Source organism: Acipenser ruthenus, chromosome 42 (genome assembly GCF_902713425.1).
Source record: "Acipenser ruthenus chromosome 42, fAciRut3.2 maternal haplotype, whole genome shotgun sequence".
NCBI classification, from domain to species: domain Eukaryota; kingdom Metazoa; phylum Chordata; class Actinopteri; order Acipenseriformes; family Acipenseridae; genus Acipenser; species Acipenser ruthenus.
In genome coordinates, this window is record NC_081230.1 from 3,045,572 (window position 1) to 3,062,501 (window position 16,930).

The 16,930-nt window shown below is 37.8% G+C and overlaps 1 long non-coding RNA gene across 1 annotated transcript in view; it reads left to right on the forward strand.

The window, feature by feature from the left end:
* The first annotated feature begins 248 nt into the window (after window positions 1-248).
* LOC131709307 (uncharacterized) overlaps window positions 249-16,930 on the forward strand; it is a 19,067-nt gene continuing 2,385 nt past the window's right edge. The window contains exons 1-2 of the long non-coding RNA XR_009311476.1: window positions 249-289; window positions 2,624-3,603. This is a non-coding gene — a long non-coding RNA (uncharacterized LOC131709307). The remainder of the gene's footprint in view (window positions 290-2,623; window positions 3,604-16,930) is intronic.

Consider the following 16,930-nt stretch of genomic DNA (forward strand, 5'->3'; position numbering starts at 1 on the left):
TCCTGCGGCTCCTGCGGCTCCTGCGGCTCCCCTCTGCCGGCGCTCTGGCGAGGCACACTCCCTGTCCCTCGCAGTTCTCCCGTTGTCTCTATCTCCACTCTTTTATATCCATCAAACTCCTCCCTTAACTATCCAGAGCGAATCAATTGGCAAGACCTATTAACAGTATTTGTACAAACTACATTTCCCAGCATCATTGCGGAAATTGCTTAAAACCTCCCACTGGAAGTGACATCACTCGCTCTCAACTCCTTCCCAGCCTAGACGCCGTCCCACACCAAGACACAAGGTAAGACCAAATTTAATATAATAAAAAAACGTGTGCATACCATCATAATAATAAAAATATAATACATACAATTCACTCCAAGTAAAGCAAAATCGAACTTAAAATACCAAACCAATCTAACATTTTATAAAACGTGCTCAAAACAACTCTCAAATAACTCGTGCAGTCTTACTGTGTGTACCTCTGGCAGCTGCAAAACGATTAACAAACGTTCAATCATATCGTGAAAGTCTCCCAAAACATTTGTATATTATAAACGTGGTTGTTATTCACAATCAAATGGTTCCTAAACTTTCATTTCCTTTAATATAAAACTAATACAGTAATCCTATGAGGTGCTTTAAAATACCTATAATAAAAGTGCTGAAAAACAAAAAAAATAAATTATAAACATTGTCACCCTGTGACATTAACATGTCTATTTTTGAAAGCATTCATACTTTACAGCATTTTTTCACACCTGCCTAAAACTTTTGCACAGTACTGTATATACAGACGTGCTCAAATTTGTTGGTACCCCTCCACAAAAAACGAAGAATGCACAATTTTCTCTGAAATAACTTGAAACTGACCAAAGTAATTGGCATCCACCATTGTTTATTCCAGATTTAATAGAAATAAGACTTTGCTTTTGATTTTTTATTCAACATAATATTGTAAATAATAAAACAAATGAAAATGGCATGGACAAAAATGATGGGACCGCTAACCTAATATTTTGTTGCACAACCTTTAGAGGCAATCACTGCAATCAAACGTTTTCTGTAGCTCTCAATGAGACTTCTGCACCTGTTAACAGATAGTTTGGCCCACTCTTCCTGAGCAAACTGCTCCAGCTGTCTCAGGTTTGATGGGTGCCTTCTCCAGACTGCAAGTTTCAGCTCTCCATAGATGTTCGATAGGATTCAGATCAGGACTCATAGAAGGCCACTTCAGAATAGTCCAATGTTTTGTCCTTATCCATTCTTGGGTGCTTTTAGCTGTGTGTTTTGGGTCATTATCCTGCTGGAGGACCCATGATCTGCGACTGAGACAGAGCTTTCTGACACTGGGCAGTACGTTTCGCTCCAGAATGCCTTGATAGTCTTGAGATTTCATTGTGCCCTGCACAGATTCAAGGCACGCTGTGCCAGGCGCAGCAAAGCAGCCCCAAAACATAACCGATTCTTTTTCTACCATTCGCACTATCCTTCTGTTCACTCTGGGGTCGATTTTCCTTTTGCGGCCGCGCCCAGGGAGGTTGGCTACAGTTCCATGGACCTTAAACTTCTTAATAATATTTGCAACTGTTCTCACAGGAACATCAAGCTGCTTGGAGATGGTCTTATAGCCTTTACCTTTACCATGCTTGTCTATTATTTTCTTTCTGATCTCCTCAGACAACTCTCTCCTTTGCTTTCTCTGGTCCATGTTCAGTGTGGTGCACACAATGATACCAAACAGCACAGTGACTACTTTTCTCCATTTAAATAGGCTGAATGACTGATTACAAGATTGGAGACATGTGTGATACTAATTAAAGAAACTAATTAGTTTGAAATATCACTATAATCCAATTATTTATTATCTTTTCTAAGGGGTACCAACAAATGTGTCCAGGCCATTTTAGAATATCTTTGTAGAATAAGCAATAATTCAAGCAATAATCTCTTTTCACAGCTTCTTTACTTTATTCTATGACATACCAAAGGCATGTAAGTATACATGATAAAATAGCTTTTAATTTCATCACTTTTCAGGAGGAATGAAGCATTATTTCAATGAGCTGTAAGGGTACCAACAAATTTGAGCACGTCTGTATATATATATATATATATATATATATATATATATATATATATATATATATATACACACAGTACATATATACAGTACATATAAGGCTAGCTGCTATGAAATAATTCATTCCTTTCTTTCTTTGGCTGGCATGGAGTGTTCACTCAGTGAGCAGGGAAGTGGGGTAATATTTCCTGCCACGTCTTCAAACATCAGCATACATTGGATAAGAATGCAGCCCAAGGCTAGTTACCTTTATAGTCAAATTATTGATTGTTGTTTATGAAATGGATTTTGTTTTTAGAAGTTACATTTTGACAGGTAGTAATTAACAAGTAGTGTTATGTTAATATTTTAAGTACCATATTTACATGTTGTATGTAAAGATTTGTATAAAGAGGATCCTGAACAATAGGTTATGCTATACAGCTTTTATTTCACTCAGGACAGATTTCCCAATAAACCACAAGCCTCGAATGGTACACTTGAATGTTTCCACTCCATTAATGAACAGCGATGCTGGAATCCATTGTGATATTTTTTTTCCCCGCTCTGCAGACTCTTCCCTGTGTGCAGCTGGAGGGCAGTTTCCACAACGAAGGATACCAGCTGGAGCCAGGTGCCTGCTGCTCACATCATCATGTTATTATTATTATTCTATTTCTCTATCAAGCCTGCTGTTCTACAAGCAAGGGTAATGTGTGAACTATCAGCAGTCTCAGGGTGGAAGTTCTGAATCCAGCCTGGTGATGAAGCCCCATGAAACAATGACTTGATTTACATGCGGGGAAACTTTCAGGACATTTGTCTACTGTCATGACTTATTTAAGGTGGTACAGCTGGATTAATATTTTAGATAGTTTTGGTTTCTGTTTAGTTTATGTTTGAATAACAATATAACAAATTATACAAAAACAATCAAATACAACATGAAGTTTCAAAGCAGGAATTGTTAAATTAAATATAAACCAAAACTATCTAAAATTGTAAGTCAGCCATACCACCTTAAATAAGTCATGACAGTAGAAGATAAGTCATGACATTTTAAACCAAGCCAGCGTCTCACTTGATAAAAGCCCTGCCACATGGAAAACAAATTGGTGTTATGAAAATAGACTTTTTAATTTTATGAAATATGAAGTTTTTTTCAGCTTTTTTAAGCCTATCCTTATATATTCATCCTCTTCAGATATACTAGAAATGGTGTCTATAGTGTTCTTTCTAGTTTCCTCCGTCCTGCCTGTATAGTGATGCATTAGATCACATGCAATTACAGTACAGCCATAGCTGAAGGGTTAATATGGATAACAAAAATACAATTGTTTGTGTTGTTTTGAGTGGAATAGTGGGTTTCTAGATTAGAATCTGTGATTGAAATTACTGATGTCCCGCATGTGTTGGCCTTTATTAAAACACACAACAAATCTATTGTTCCTGTCATCACAAAATCTCTTTTGAATCCCCTTCCAGATTTGAACTTGGATCCAGAGACAGTGTCCAGTACAGGATCTGTGCAAACTCTCAGCGCCCCTGTGCAGGTTAGTAGTCTCTGCTTTGGATTGTTAAGCAGCAATTCTAGTCAACTCTCCATTATTCAGAGTAATATGGGGGAGGATGATCTGGATTAAACAGAAACACACAGAAAAACACATCTAGTATACTTAGTGTTCTGCGTTTTGCTTTTTTTTATTTTTGATAACCCTGTGATGTCCCTATAAACATATTTTGAGCTGATTTACTTTCTTAATCAATATTTAATTACCAAAGGACATTGGTTCAATTTACCCTTCTATGTTTTGATTGAGTTAAAAAGGACATGCATTGATCTTGCCTGATTCCGGACCTGCATTTCATTCGGGCTCAGTCTAATCATTGCTGAATTTCATTGCGTTCGTTTTCTTCTGCTAATTTAAATAACATTTCACTTATCAAATATACCATTTATTGACTTAATAACTGTTAATTAATGTTTAAAGGGAGGTAAAGAGCTGGAAAAAGAAAACCGATAACTTGGAATACTAAATATACTGGACTTCAAGTCACCAGTGTACAGTACTGTTTATTTGTTTTTGAATCACTCCACCATTGTTTTATCTAATTCTTTGAAATAATTGTTTTTCATTGATTTTTCAGATTAGCCGATAAATAGTTAGAGTTATGTGTATGAAATAAACAAATCTTTCTTATTTTTAAATTGTGAACTGTCTGTTCATCTATCCTGTAGTCTGATGACATCGTCACTCCTTAATACATTTTTATACTGTTGGGAGACGCGTGCAGGGAGAGCCAGGTGCCTTCGGGAGACTCTAATACAGTACCTCCTGGTTTAGTTGGTAAAGCTAAAATCCAATCTTCTAACATGTATGTTAGAGAAAGGAGCCATGTGACCTGACTATGTATGGTCTCATTCCTACTACAAACCGAATAAATAAATGGGCTCGGTTTGTACCTCAACTCACTGATGATGTTGACTCCCTTCTACTTGTTATGCTCCTAACTGTGATTGACGAGCTTCCCATCAGTACAAGATGGATAATGTTTGGAAAGTCAAATGGAAATAACATATACCATATGTTCTTTAAAATGATCAATATTATTATTATAACAGTAGTAAAAACCAAATACTGACACGTGCAGAACATTATTGAATAATTTGAAGGAAACATAGAAATGTATTACACAAATACTTCCAAATGTGATGAAATTTGACTCTCAAAAGCCAGCCCTTATGCTTTACACACACAGTTAGGGAACAGGTTTACGCAGTTACTTTTTCTGAACTTGGAATGTCTTTCTTTATATTCTATAACTTTGTAGAATTATACATCAAAAGTCCTTCATAACCACTCATTCACACCAGCTGTCACTCCTTATTACTACTATACTACCATCATTTATGACACAGGCATGTGGTTAGGATTACTGTGAAATTTGAAAGGCAATATTTGCTGAAGGGTTTGCACAGTCTGACACAGGAAGTGGTATGGTATATTTATTCATTTAAACAAGATTATTACAATTGGTAAACATGTCAGACTCTACTGCAAAGCTCTTGAGTGTGCTTGGTTGAATACAGAGCCTGAAGATCTGCAGAGTAATTCATGGGTGGAAATGAAAGAAAGTGGAGGAATTGGAGCAGTCACTGGAGCTGCTGCAGTGTCTCCAGTAACACATTGGGGGAGTAGATCTGCCTGGCGATGGTGGTGCTGTGGAAGAGCTGCTCTTTGGTGTGGAGATCTGACCTTGTCGAGCTTCATTAGAGAAAGATGGAGGTGTGGGTCTGTTCATTGAAGGAGGGGGGCATTCTAGTCACTGGTTGAGTGGTTAGTTAGGTGGATCTATTTACTGTTGGAGGGGGAGGTCTATTCATTGGTGGATAGGTGTGTCTGTCTAGTGGTGGATAAGGAGGTCTATTCATTGGTGGATAGGTGTGTCTGTCTAGTGGTGGATAAGGAGGTCTATTCATTGGTGGATAGGTGTGTCTGTCTAGTGGTGGATAAGGAGGTCTATTCATTGGTGGATAGGTGTGTCTGTCTAGTGGTGGATAAGGAGGTCTATTCATTGGTTGAATTTCAGATCGATCCATTGGTGGATGGAAAGGTCTATTCATTGATAGGAATTCATTCATTGGTTGACCAGTAGGTCTATTCATTGGTTGAATGGCAGGTCTATTTGGAGGAAATGCAGCTTCCTTCATTGGTTGAGCAGCAGTTCCACTCACAGATGAAAAAGCAGATGCATTTATTGGTTGGGGGGCAGATCTCTTCTTAGAAGAAGCAGAACAGGAAGATCCTGCCATCAGTGTGCCTGGACTTGATGATGGGATTCCAGCTGCTGCATTCTTCTGAAACACAAAGCACTCATCAGCATCAATAACTGCAGTTCACAAAAACATGCATCCCCTTGCAAACAAAGCAACTTCATTTCCAGAAAGATGTGCAGCAATTTCTAGATTGAATAATAGACAGTTTGTTCAAAGCCTTATCAGAAAAACAAGTTAATAAAGACTGACAGAATGAAAGAGTAACCACACAAAGTCATTCCCATAAGTATCTAATAATCTCTTGACTTTACCGGATCATCCAATGGAGTTTCACTTGCAGTCAGAGGTTGGACACAGGCTCCTGGGCAAAGAATAGAATTCAAATCCATTAAAGCAATAAAAGTGAACTAGTTAACTCTTTAAGCAGATAAAATAGTTCCTTACAGACAATCAGAGCAGCTCAGTACCTCCTTAGGCTTAACTGAACATATCTTTTTATTGATTTAAAGACCTTTCTGAAGTTTGTAAACTTGTAAGATTAGCAGTGATAACATTAAATAATTCTATATTCCAAAGAGTAATAAAAGCAGTCACTCTGAGGGGTAAAAAAAAAGATTCTCCTTAACTATAATCTGCCAAGAACCAAAAGGAACGATGACCTCAAGCTCTGTATATACTGTAGCTGTTGAATTCTAATAAATTTACACATTATGTGGGGCACCCAGATTAGCTTTGCATTTTGAGGTCATTTACTGTATTCTCAAATTTTTATAAAATACATGTATGAAATAATGAATGAAAACATGGCCTGACTTATAGAATTAAAGACATTGTGCACACCACTTAACCATTCAATTCATAATATGCATTGCATTTCCACCGGTAGTGTGCAATGAAAAAGATATATAGCAGTTCTTAATCAACAGGCAGTATGTGTACATATTAATGCAGTAATAAAACCAGCTCTCACTGCTGTGCTGGGGGAGGCTCTGTGTCACTCGGTGGGTGGGGGTCAATCGAATTGCAGAAGCTCTTTGCACATTCCCAAGCCTGATGTGAGCCTCGACTAGTGTGAAAAATAGGAAACTATTTCAGCCACTGAACCTTAATGGACAATGTAAAATGATACAAAATGTAATTCAGGGCGGACGCACTTTTGTCGAAGGTTTGCATTTTCATCCTTCTGCACTTGCAGAGCCCGTTCAGCAGCTCGTTTCTGAAGCTGTGACAATACAGAGAGGGATAGAGGGTAGCATTAGGAAGCAACTATGCTTAAAGAGATCAGCACTGTTCTGTGAAATGGAGGAGTCACAAAACACTTACCCATTTCTCATGCACTGCCTTCTCACAAGACAGATTCTATAAGAGAGAAGATTCATTTCTGTCAGGGCATCGAAAACACAGATGTGAACTTTGCAATTCAAAGGGGATCTCAAGTAGTTTGTGTGTGTGTGTGTGTGTGTGTGTGTGTGTTACTTGTTCCCATATTCTGCTACAATTGTTTAAGTAAGTTGTGTGTTTTTATTTTTTCGACATCCTGACCACTTTTTTACACTATTAAATTGCACTACACTGTGCTTCGTTTCCAAGATGGCTTCACAAGTACCCTTCAGAAGAATGTCAGAACTATAGTTCCCATCATCCTCTTGCTCATGTATGAATGATGGGGGTGATGGGAAATGTAGTTCTGACGTTCTTCTGAAAGGTACATGTGAAGCCATCTTGGAAACGGAGCATGTAGACTGAAATTTAATAATGTAAAAGGTGGTCAGGATGTAAAACAAATTAAAAATACACACACTTTACTTAAACAGTAGCAACGTATGGGGACATGTAACACAAAGATTCTCTCTAATTCAGATTTTTCATTCTTAGCCCCCAGGTAAACATTTTGGACAGTTTTCAAAACAATAGTTTCTGTTGTTGACATGATACATGTTTACAGTATATCTGTATTTCTTACAGGTTCAATGATTAACACATAGTGCTATATTTTAACATGCAGTATAGTAACACTGTACACAAAGATGATTCTACTTTCCATAACAATGACTGCACGTAAACTGTACAACATCATTTGTGTATTGCAATTTCAAACGTGGTGCTTTCTCATTGCAAGATATATAGGTATATACAGTGCTGTGTGCAGTGCAATCCCATGTGCTGTATACAGATTTTTTCCATTAAAGGGTATACGTATACTGCTGAAACAACCAATATTTAGTTGGAGGGCATGACGGATTGCCAAACAAACTATAACATTCATTTCTTTGAAAACAGCAGAAAGGGAAACTAAAAAGCTAAATAAAGTTTGCAAATGCACAGAGCATTCCACACTATTCTGCACAGGGGGGATTGGCAGATTTTGACCAACCTGTGCAGCAAGTTGAAATCATGGGATAGGCAGCAGGAAGGTTGATAGCAGTCCACAGCTGCTCACATCTGATATTCTGCCCTACCTGGTATGCATAGGAATACTGTGTATTCTTTAGTTTCTCCTGGATTTTGTGCAATCTTTCCTTGTAAATCTTTAGTTCCTTGTTTGCCTGTACTGGATTTCCATTGCCTTCAAACAGTCTCTCCTCCTTTTCTCCATGCCTGTGCTCTTCCTGAAGGAGTTTTCTGAAAGATTTTAGACTTGTTATCCACAGCTATTAACCACTCAAAACAGTTGAATTCATTAAAGGGGAAATCAAGTTCCCCACAGCTCTGTAAGTAAGGTGTGTGTATTTGTAAACTGTTCACGCCAGAGGTATTTATTTGTTGAACTCTTTCTTTATGACTTGATTAACATCCCACATGTGTCACCAGCTCCATTACAAACCGTCATATTACTAACTGAAACCCCGCCCTCACAACCTTACTAAGCCCTCTGTCCTTTGACCTGCAGAGTATATGCGGTAACACCCCCAATACTCCACAGTATTTTTTTTTTTGACAACCTGACCACTTTTTGACACTATTAAATTGCAGTCTACAGTGCCCTGTTTCCAAGACACATGTACCCTTCATCGTCTGCTGTATGTGTGATGGGGGGTGATGGGAAATGTAGTTCTGAAGTTCTTCTGAAGGGTACATGTGAAGCCATCTTGGAAACAGAGCACTGTAGACTACAATTTAATAGTGTCAAAAATTGGTCAGGATGTCAAAAAAACAATACACACATCTTACTTTAACAGTTGTAGCAACATATGAGAACATGTACAGTAACACACACAAAACAACTTTATTTCCCCTTTAACAAGGTGAAGTTCAACTCTTAAGACTCTATTGAAATCGACTTGGAGCTGAAACATTTGTCATTGATCTCAAGTCTCCTTTAGTGCTTCACAACTTCAGATGTCCATAAAATGGCAGTTGAGTCTCCTCTGTAGCCCCTCCCAGCAGCATGAATACTCACTGTCGGAGAGTGTTCCATGTTTGCTCATACAGATCCCTCAGTATCTCCAGTTTGTGTTGGGCAGTCTTGAGGTTTCTGTGCTCCAGGTTTCTTCTTTTCTCTGTAACACAGATCCCCAGTGTAATTCTAATGTAATAACTGGGAGGGAGTTCATTATTAGAGAAGCAAGAAAGCGAACAGGACATGTACCTTCCATCTCACGTCTGGCTTTCTCTTCATCTGCTGGTTTGGCCAGATTTCTGTCTCGTTCTTCTGCCTTTGCTGTGATTTGGATCTAGATTTAAATGAATGGAGAGGTACATCGTACACATTCAGAAAACACGTCTTTACCACCCTATTTAATGCATGCTTAGTGTAGTTTATTTCGTTTTTGCCCAGCACATGTATAATGTATCTCAATAGTGGGCAGCAGTGTGGAGTAGTGGTTAGGACTGTGGAATCTGACTGGAGGGTTTAATTCCAGGTGGGGGACACACTGCTGCTGTAACTTTAAGAAAGGTACTTTAACCAGATTGCTCCAGTTAAAAAAGAAAATTCTAGAAATGCCTAATTATATGTAAAAAATGATGGGATATCTTGTAATAATTGTAAGTCTCCCTGGATAAGAATGTCTGCTAAGAATCTATTAATAGTGGAAAATTGCAGAGCAATTTAATAAAAGCAGCATAAAAAATAATCACCTTCAAATGCTTAAAAAAAGGATAGCTATTTAATTACAAAAGCCAGTTAATTCAAATGGACTAGAATGAATTTGAATGAATTAGACTTACCTGTGAAACGATGTTGATCTGTTTAACTGTCTTCTTCATTTGATTCTCTGAAAGAGTAAATGTGTTTGTTCAAACTCCAGTTTGGTGGTACTCAGCTCTGGCCCTCGACATCCATACCAGTCCTGCTCTTTATTCTAATCAGGTCCACACTACAAAACCGATCTCGAGAACCCAACTCAAAACCGTTCTGATTAGTCTAGCTCAGAGTGCCCACACTGAAATACCCCCTTCTCTTTAGTCAGTATTAATGCATTCACACATTATTAAAATAGTGTGGTTTCATTTCTAGCAGTGCAGTGGCTAATAGGACTTAATACACTATCCCACCATGCACTAGCTAGTGTTTGCAAACAAGAAAATGTGGATTCTATGCTAGTAGAACAAATTGTGCTTCTGACTTTCCTGAAAAAATGCAGTCACATATGGCAGTAGGTCCTATTATATGTAATTTATTTAAATAACGTTTATTTTACAAGTTAATTAACATTTATTTGACCTAAAACCTGCTTCCTACAATGTTCTGATGTTAACAGTCACAGCTCGCCACCTGACACCGGAGTTTACACCCAGTTCCCCTAAGGCAGTGCCTGTTTGCATGAAACATCTTAAGACTATTTCTCTTATTTCACTTTATTTATTTTTTTACCATCGAGGCATTGTTTTTTCCATAACGCAAAAAAAAAAAAAAAATGCAAAGAGGTATTTTTAGTTATAGCCTACACGGAAATGAAACATTTCTCCAGTCTATCTCCATATCATTATATGTTTATAACTTAATACTTTAATTATACACATTTCAAATGATCTGTCTCTCACACTACATTAACTCAGTTCCTCAAAAGTTAAAAAAAATATTGCTGTATCATGCAGGACCCACGACCGTCTTCTATGAAATTATTAACCATCTTTCATAAACAAACTGCGTTCAACGTCACATTGTGAACTTCTTGCGCGAAATCATTTAAGAATTGTAAATATTTGCAATAGCCATGCGCCACACTTAAACTGAGGATTCTGGGATATTGGAGGATACACAATACGTAGATCAGTATTACAACGTCCAGACATATGATAATACGCACTAACTGATGCAACCTTATTTAGAACCGGACTGTAAACCACCTCCTGAGGTAGTCTCAAGTCTGGTTCTCGAGGACGGCATTAAACGCTCTGTAGTGTGGACACAAACCGTATTTAGCACTTTTAGGTGGTTTAAAAGCAACTAATACGGATTTAATATTAATCAACAGGTTCAGTGAATTAGAATTAGAATAGAGAGTATGGAGTAAAATCCTTGCACTGGACTAGATGGACTAGATCTTAAGGGCCAGTTTAGCACCACTACTCTAGCCCCCACCCCCTTAAATATTCAGTTATCTGCTGCATTGCTCGGGGATTACACTGCACCTGGAGTCTCACCATTGACATTTCCTTCCTGAATCGTCAGAGTCTCACACTGAGCATCTGCCTTCAGCCCTCCCAGCTTGCTTATCTGCTCATATAAAGCCTGTAGATTGTAAGCAGTCAAAGTCATACACAGTTTTCATAAATGAGTCATTTACATTGAATTAAAACCATTTGAGATTAAAAAAAAAATACTATAACTAGTGAACAGAAAGGAGTGGCAATGCTCTATTTTAAGTGAAATAAATAAGTAACATTTAATAAATAAGTTACAGTATCGGCCTGAATTTACGGCGATTTCGATTTTCAAAGAAGAGAAATTTGGAGGATGTACTTTTTGTTTCTGAACTACGTATACAGGAACATTCTCTCTTTCCAGCAATACTGCCCCTTTTAGTCTGGCTGCTGACTGGCGGAGCACTCGAGTGTGATTTGACGAGTTTGTCTTTTTCAGCTTTGTCAGCAGGTCACTTAAGAAGTAGTCTTTTGTTTTTATATATTATATTAAGCAGTGGTGTACCTCAATGTCACAGTCTTTGCAGGCTATGGAATCTGCCATATCTTTGGAAATCTTTTGGAGCATTTTCATTTCCTCAGTAAGCTTACTGCGTTGTTTCTCCCCGTCTTTCACCTCTTTCAGTAGCTAGAAAACAAGAATCCTTCAGTGTTAAACATTGTGTTCCAGCACAGAGCAGTCCAGTGCTCTACACATATACAGGTGTGTTCTCTTGTACAGAATACAAGAGTTCTACTTGCCTCTTCCTTCTCGTGGTTTAATCTTTCATTCTCTTCCAGAGTCCACTGCAGCTTAGCCCGGAATTCAGCCTCTTCAAGACTGTCCTTTTCCAAAACTCCTGCTTCCTAAATTGGTTTCATATCCAAGAAATGGTATAGTTTACATACGGATACAAAACTAGATCAAATCTTTTAAATAGCCAGTATACCAAATTATCTTGTTCTAGATAACATCAAACCAACTTAGATATATGCAATATGAGTGTAGCGTTGGAGATTTAATGCCTTTAATGTGTTTTTTGTTGCTTTTCCAGTAAGTGTTATGTCACTCTTGTTCAATTAAGGGAACATTGAGCGATGGAGACCATGTCTAACCACTGCAGCTCCCATTGACTCCAAGTGAGAGGCGATAACAAGCACATGCGTCCACCGAAACGTGCTTCAAGCTGTCAGGCCATCCGCTTTCTTTCACTCTTTCTTTCACCGTGAAGTCAACCTTATCTATCGGGTCGAAGGAAATGCAGTTCTGGTTGAAAAACAGCCGGCTCGCAGGTGCCCAGTTACCACAGGAGTCTCTGGTGTGTAGTGATGAGACAAGGATTACTCTGTCGACTGAAACCCTCCACACTTGAGCGCCGCTTGGCCAATTGTACTCTACCACCTGTATGCAGTCCTGCTGGGTCACTTTTTTCATTTTTGTCCAAGGAATGATAGAGCACCACAGTAGATACTGTGATACAATGTACTATATGTGTTATTATGCATATATATATATATATACACACACACAACATGCCTGCATATATTTCTAAAGAAGGCTTACATAGAGTTGCGTTTAATTTAATTTGAAAACAAAAAACATACATTTAATTTTGGATAATTTTGCATAATTTCTCTTTTTTCTGTGCACAATTCCCTGGGTTTTAACTGGGCAACAGAATAACACCAGTCATACCTTCAATGGCTCTGCATTCCATGATTCAAAGATCTTCTCGCAGCTCTGAATGGATGTTTGAATCTCAGAAATCTATTCAAAATAAAAGAGGATACAGTGAAACTAAGAAACAAGGTGTCATCTTTATGTTAATATCGGAGTAAGTGAATAGAAACTACATTGCTAGGCAGTAAACTTGTTAACTGATCAAACTTACCAGTTGTTCTTGATTGGCCCGCTTTGTCTTGTGTTGCTCTAGGGCAGACTGTGAGGCTCTGAGCTGTTCCTCTGCGGATTCGTTCACACGCTGTAGATATTCACACATGCCCTTTTAGGTGAAGGACAAAACAGAAAGATTCAAACAGTGCTCCAATTCCACAGCATTTCAGGGGGAACTCAAGGTTTTTCGTGTGTGTGTGTGTGTGTGTGTGTGTGTGTGTGTGTGTGTGTTACGTGTTCCCACATGTTGCTACAACTGTTTAAGTAAGGTGTGTGTGTATTGTTTTTATTTTTTGACATCCTGACCACTTTTCTGCACTATTCAATTGCAGTCCACTTTGCTCTATTTCCAAGATGACTTCACATGTACCCTTCAGAAGATCTTCATTCTCATGCTCATGTATGGATGAGGGTGGTGATGGGAAATGTAGTTCTAAAGTTTTTCTGAAGAGTTCTTCCGAACAGAGCACCAGAGACTGCAATTCAATAGTGGTCAGGATATCAGAAGAAATGAATAAAAACAATACACACAACCAACTTAAACATATGGGAACATGTAACACAAACACAAAAACGTTCCCCTTTAATTACATACTTATTCCAGCAATAGTAATAATACTTGGTAGTTCCAATGAAACTGGCATTTATCCAATTAATTTGGGTTATTACCATACTATTACGCAGTAATAACACGGTAATAACGGGTATGTGTGCACTGGCGTCTAATGAGCTGTCCATTATTCTTCATGTCCTACCTGCAGGTTCTTGTTTTCACGTGTAGAAGACTGTGTTGCCTCTTCAGTTTCTTTCAGATGTTTGCCATGTTCCTGAATCTAATCAGAACAATACAGTTCATTAGTAGAGTTCTTGGTTTAGGTTTATTTTCATTCAGACTCATTCACGTTTGTTTGGGTATTTTTTTTGACTTGGTCACTTTGGCAGGGTACACTGAGTGGTGTTGGTCATGCAGGCAACACATGAACAGTGAGTGTGTGATGTAGGTGAGCTCCTCAAAGCAGCTCAGTAAAATAATCACTTTAACGGTTTGCTCAGTTCTGCTGTCACTGAGCCGCTCAGGGCGCTCCTGAGCATTTCTCATCAGAGATCAGAGTGAGTGGATGGAACGGACACCTGCAGGAAACAAGTGGAGGCGATAGGAAGAGTTGACTAATTCACACTGAAGTCACCGATGATGAATTGGTATGACTTCATAAAGTTAATACATAAGATGGAACAAATGGCTGTTTTCAAATTTTTATCATTTTATTTCATTTTTCAAAATTTAGAGCTGTTTTATAATTATTATTACTGGTGCCATTTATATCCCATACGGAAAGGAAATATATTTAATATATTTAAAATATATAGCTTTACAATGCATACATTGTTCCTACATTTTCCATATATGAAACATATTTAAATATATCAAATACATACATATATATATATATGAAACATATATGATTGTGACAGGCTGGCGAGTGGTGACGTCAGGCCAGAATGCAGGACACAGAACCGAGGCAGTAGTACTGCAGGGCAAAAGACACTGCGGCGCCATTTATTCAAACAATAATACAAATAAATATTTAAACCAAAAACACAAAAGAAAAGTTTTCAACAAAAATATATCTCGAATGCAAACAAACGCTAAGGTCAGGCTGAGCAACTGCCTTCACTGATCCTTATCCGTTCTTCCTTTTAAATATAGCTCTCACTCTGAACACCCACCCCAGCGCAGCGAGCTGCAGGTTTTTATATACTCAGCCGGGGGATTAACCAGCTACCAATCAGATGATTATCCCATAGCTGCATTCTGCACGAGTTTTTGAGTTGCCAAACCTCGCCTCTGCCAGAATGTACACACGTGCACGCACGCACACACGCCGTCTTTTTAAATAAATAAATACTTATACAAAATCATAATACAACATGACAATGCACAATAACGAAAATGAAAACACATTTAAATGTACAGGGCTCCTTGCCCTGTTACAATGATCCATATATATTTACAGATATGTTGAAAATGTATTTTCTTTATGTATGGGATTACTGTTCGTTTTTGGATCAGTCCTGCAATGTTGGTATTAAACACCAGATAGCCAGATATGAGGTTTAGTCCAAACAGAGCGCCAAACTCAGGGCTATTTCATCTACCATAACCTCAGAAATACAAATGAGTAAAGAATTGTTATTCGCCATTTTAAACATCGCTCAGCGCTTTCGTGTAGCAGAGCATTAAGTCAATTTCAAATCAGATCAGTGTTCTTTCTGAGCGGCTCACATACTTAACGCACCCACTGTTAAAATGTGTGAGCCGTTTAGAATATGTGAGCAGACACAGTGAGTTGAGTGTTGCACTTTCCCAACTCTTTCTAACAAAATATAGGAACCCAAAGCCATTACCTTTAAACACACACACATTCTTGCTGGTCAGAAAAAGGCACTGCAGACAGCTAGACGGGTTACCAGCGGATTGCTCGGATAAGAGAGGTGTTTGGATAATTGAGGTTTTAGCTCTTTGAGCCGCAGTGGTTTAATTATGAAACTACAGATTCTTCATTTTTTTTTCCTGAAAATGTAGTGTGATTTCTTGCTGTAACCATTGTTTAGTATGTGTTGGTGGTGCCCTCTAGTGGACAAAATTGGAAACAGACAAAATAAGTGACCTCACAGTTGCTAAATTTAGCAGAATCTGTGTTTTCTTGCATGTATGCAAAATCATCCAATATCTGTTACAGGTTCGCTTTTTTTCAGAGTTTTGTTTCTTATGTGAAATAATGTTTAGAGTAGGGAAGCATTGAACATTTCTGAAATTACAACAGTTTGCTGTATTTTTTTTTTAAGTTATATCACAAAAATGTAAGCTACTGTGCCTCAAAGGGTTAACCAGTTTAATTATTGTGAATCTTTTTCTCTTACTGCCCTTCACTTTACAAAGTCCATCCTGTGCTTACCGTGTGTTTTAAATCTGATAAATGACCAGCAGCTTGGCAAATTTCATCTGACAGTTGTCTAATTTTTTGGTGAAGCTGTGTTACTGTCACTAAAATAAACCAGAAATAACAAGAAAATATAACTTGCTGACAGCCATTTCAGTACAGCAAGCAAGACATAGACATTAAATAAATCATTTTAAAATGTACATTGTTTTTCCATTAGATAAATACATACAATTGTTTATTTTTTTTAAAAAAACAGACAAAGAACCCTGAATCCTATTGCTTCACACTATTGTAATAACACTTACGTTGGTACATTGGCCTTTTGATCTGAAATAAATACATAAAGGAAAATATTACTCATTTTTCTGTCAGCTGTTTTTGTAAGAAATACGGTCTTTGCTGATACATTCATATATGTTAATTGAATAATTATAATAATCTATTTTGTTACTAAAGCAATTTACAATGAGTTATTTTACATGACGATTCCCCCTTACCCAGGGCAACTTACAGTCGTTACAAAATATGCACATTCAAAGAATTACAGTACAATTTAGAGTACAATATACAATCATTTCAACTTTTACTGAAGCAATCGAGGTAAAGTAACTTGCTCAGTGTCTCATCATGGATTTTAACCCAAAACAAAAATTAGCAAGACCACTTGGGGATATTTTCAGTAGTTGTCTGAATCC